The following is a 3945-nucleotide window of genomic DNA, read 5'->3' on the forward strand; positions in this document are numbered from 1 at the left end:
AACAACATTAGACAATTAGATCATAACAACATTAGATCGTAACAACATTAGATCATAACAGCATTAGACCATTAGATCATAACAGCATTAGACCATTAGACCATAACAACATTAGACCATAACAACATTAGACCATTAGACCATAACAACATTAGACCATAACAACATTAGATCATAACAACATTAGACCATTAGACCATAACAACATTAGATCATAACAACATTAGACCATAACAACATTAGACCATAACAACATTAGACCATAACAACATTAGATTATTATATAACATTATATATAACATTATATCCAACCTTTGGTTGGCGTGTTTTGTTCAGAAATCCACAGGCTCGAGCGGTCACGACGGGGCAGACTAAAATTCCAAATAGTATCCGTAAAGTTTGTAGAAACATGTCAACAAAAAAAATTATAATCAATCCTCAGGTTGTTTTTACAATAAATAATTGATAATATAACGTGACTAAATGTCACATGGAATTTGACTGCGGTCATGTCTCGCGACTGCCGGTGGGAGGTAATATGGTCACCTTAACAGCCCCAGATGCAATGCACAATGCATCCTTTTGGTTGTTAATTCAATGTGTCAAAGTTTTACTTCTATCCTGTCCATATTCAAATAAACTAGGCCTACTAAATGTGTGAATTATGAATCTTCTCTGCATGCAGGACCATGTCATCTTTGTCTGAACACTTCAAGTCTTATCTGATTGTATATTTGCAGCAGTGGTAGAAAATTCAGTAAACATATTGATAAAACTTTGAATGTTTAACTTTTTCCCCTCCAAAGTACGCATGTTACCTGTTTAAACCTCTCCTGCACATTTTTCCTGTCGCATCACTCCTGAACCATACCATACTCTACAGCTCTACAGGAGTCTATACTACCAACCAATCACTTAATCTGCCTCAGAAGCTCTGTGCTGGACCAATCATATATTTTGTGCACTAATAAACAAATATACACAAATTAATTATTGTGGATCATTTTTATTTGTAAATGTTGATTAGGTCTATGGGTGCATTTTAATAGTGTGAAGCGGTTTCTTCTCCATCTGAGAAAACAGGACACTGACAGGTAGAAACAACATTGGGGTTGTCTACAGGGGACTGGCTCTCATGTGCAATGATGTCAGTACAGATTAAGGAAAGGTGATGAGGAGAAGAAGCAGGAAGCCACTTGTGGTGCACCCTAGCAGCTCTGAGTTTGTGGCCAAAATAACAAGAATAATGACTAGTTTTTCTCCTTGATGTCTTCATGTTTGCATCATGTTTGCATCACTGCATTTCACACAACTTTATATATTAATTTATATGTGTACTTTATTACCTGTACTAACGCAGTTGGATTATATTCAGGGGTGTTTCTAGGATTTTAAGGCATTGGGGGCTAAATCCCTAAGCCAGTAAGGGGTCTCAATAGCTAAATGCAGGAATGAAAGAATTCCACTGTACACACACACACACACACTCTCTCACCTACAAATGATTTGTAAACCACATTTTACTTTTTCACTGTATTTCACCTCTTATAATTTGTGCAAATAAATATAACTAATTAGAATCTATAGAACAGCTTGAAGTGATAGTCTACTGTGTACTCAACCCACCTCGTTTCTGTCTCCATCTGCCCTCTTCTGTCACTTTCTCTGTGTCTTGTCTGTTGCTGTTTCAGGTTCTTGTTTATTACTGTCTCCTTTGTCTGTCCTTTTCTGATCTTCTGGTGTCTATATTATATCATATGCTTATGTTGCTGTCTCTGTCTTGTCTGATGTGTCTTCAGTTTTGCAATCCAAAACGATCAAGGGGATACTGGGGTAGCTTAACTTGTTTTGGGCATGTGTCTGGGTCACCTAAAAGGGGGCCCCCCTTTGATGCACATTTTGGTTTTTACATTAGCACTACATAGCTGATTCAAATAATCAAAGCCTAATGATGAGTTGGTATTTGAATCAGCTGTGTAGTGCTAGGGCAAAAACCAAAACGAGCACTCGGGGGTTCCCAGGACCGAGTTTGGGAAACACTGATCTAAATCATCCTCTTCCCCACAATTTGCCCTTGCCTGCTGTTCTCATCTGTCCTCATCCTTAACTCATCTGAAAGGGAGCAAGGTGCCACATGTCAATATTTCATATTAAAGGGTGACTGCACTTCCTGATTTAGCTTAGTTTTACATTTGGGACCATCAATAAATGACAATGTAAATTAGACAATATTTTCATGTTGCACACCTTTTAGTTTTCTCATTAAATGCTTTCGATATTTGTATATGAGTATCTTCAATTTATAGTTGATCTGAGGTTTTAAAGTCATGGAATTTTGGAACTATTGGAATTTAACATAATTACTGATTGTCCCTAACTTGACCCTTAGGGATATCCAAAGGCAACCCAAATGTACCACAGGCATTACATGAAATAATAACATGTTTGAGGAAAGTGCACAGTTATAGACTTCAAAAGTTATTAATAAACCAATTAGGCACATTTGGGCAGTCTTGATACAACATTTTGAACAGAAATGCAATGGTTTATTGGATCAGTGTAAAACTGTGCACATACACTGCTGCCATCTAGTGGACAAAATCTGGGCTGGGCTGGAATAATACATTATGGCCTTTCTCTTGCATTTCAAAAATGATGGTACAAAAAAACGCATATATTTTTCTTCATATTATCTTTTGCCAGATCTAAACTTCAAAGTGTTTCCTTTCAAATGGTATCAAGAATATGCATATCCTTGCTTCAGGTCCTGAGCTACAGGCAGTTAGATTTGGGTATGTAATTTTAGCCGAAAATTGAAAAAAAGTGTGGATCCTCAAAATATCACAGACAAAATGTCCAGCTGCCCCTTTATGGATGGGGGTTACCGTGGTAACAGGGCCACACGAGTCCGTGCACGTGAGTCTGTGATTTGGGTTCTGACAAGGGTCAGCGTCAAGGTCTCTTTATAGCATCTAAAAGCTATAAGTTGAAGCAGCAGATGCAAAGTATACTTGTTAAACAACCGAGACTTTCGAGTAAATTAGACCAACTTCTATGCCAATGCCTCCAAAAATTAATCCATCAGCACTTCACTCATTGCACACAGCTCCCCTGCGTTTCTGCATGAGGTGGGATATAGGATTCATATTTATTTGTGCAAATGGCAGCAATGAAACAAAACAGCAGAAATAAACTCCGCAGGAAAAGAAATGTCCTCTCATTGTCAACTGCATCTATTTTCAGAGAACTTAACATGTGTAAATATTTGTATGAACATAACAAGATTCATCAACTGAGACATAAACTGAACAAGTTCAACACACATGTGACTAACAGAAATGGAATAATGTGTCCCTGAACAAAGGGGGGTCTAAATTATAAGTAACAGTCAGTATCTGGTGTGGCCACCAGCTGCATTAAGTACTGCAGTGCACCTCCTCCTCGTGGACTGCACCAGATTTGCCAGTTCTTGCCGTGAGATGTTACCCCACTCTTCCACCAAGGCACCTGCAAGTTCCCGGACATTTCTGTGGGGAATGGCCCTAGCCCTCACACTCTGATCCAACAGGTCCCAGACGTGCTCAATGGGATTGAGATCCGGGCTCTTCCCTGGCCATGGCAGAACACTGACATTCCTGTCTTGCAAGAAATCACGCACAGAACAAGCAGTATGGCCGGTGATATTGTCATGCTGGAGGGTCATGTCAGAATGAGCTTGCAGGAAGGGTACCACATGAGGGAGGAGGATGTCTTCCCTGTAACGCACAGTAATGAGATTGCCTGCAATGACAAAAGCTCAGTCTGGGGTTACTGCCCCAGACCATGACGGACCCTCCACATCCAAATAGGTCCCGCTCCAGAGTACAGGCCTCGGTGTAACGCTCGTTCCTTCGATGATAAACGTGAATCTGACCATCACCCCTTGTGAGACAAAACCGCGACTTG

Source organism: Oncorhynchus gorbuscha, linkage group LG09 (assembly GCF_021184085.1).
Source record: "Oncorhynchus gorbuscha isolate QuinsamMale2020 ecotype Even-year linkage group LG09, OgorEven_v1.0, whole genome shotgun sequence".
NCBI classification, from domain to species: Eukaryota; Metazoa; Chordata; class Actinopteri; order Salmoniformes; family Salmonidae; genus Oncorhynchus; species Oncorhynchus gorbuscha.